The sequence below is a fragment of the Penaeus monodon genome, chromosome 29, assembly GCF_015228065.2.
Source record: "Penaeus monodon isolate SGIC_2016 chromosome 29, NSTDA_Pmon_1, whole genome shotgun sequence".
Taxonomy (NCBI): Eukaryota; Metazoa; Arthropoda; class Malacostraca; order Decapoda; family Penaeidae; genus Penaeus; species Penaeus monodon.
The window spans coordinates 20,147,671-20,147,871 of record NC_051414.1 but is presented as its reverse complement, the minus strand read 5'-3'; the positions used below and the strand labels follow the sequence as shown (position 1 = coordinate 20,147,871).

The following is a 201-nucleotide window of genomic DNA, read 5'->3' as shown; positions in this document are numbered from 1 at the left end:
TATATGCAAGAACCTGTTTGTCAAGACTTGATCATAATAAGGAAATCTGCATTGGCAGTTTGCAAACTGAATGTGTCGAGAGACAGATACAAAAATATCTTCTGCTAATTTGACTCACTTTAAAAATCTGTGTAGCATTATAAATTTCTTCAAGAAATGAAAAATTGCATAATCAATTCCCTAACCTAGGGCATGCACATG

The 201-nt window shown here is 33.3% G+C and overlaps 1 protein-coding gene across 1 annotated transcript in view; it reads right to left on the bottom strand.

The window, feature by feature from the left end:
- The window catches only part of LOC119591999 (mitogen-activated protein kinase kinase kinase 4-like), a gene marked incomplete in the record, with an annotated part of 37,888 nt that overhangs the window by 22,253 nt on the left and 15,434 nt on the right, over positions 1-201 (bottom strand).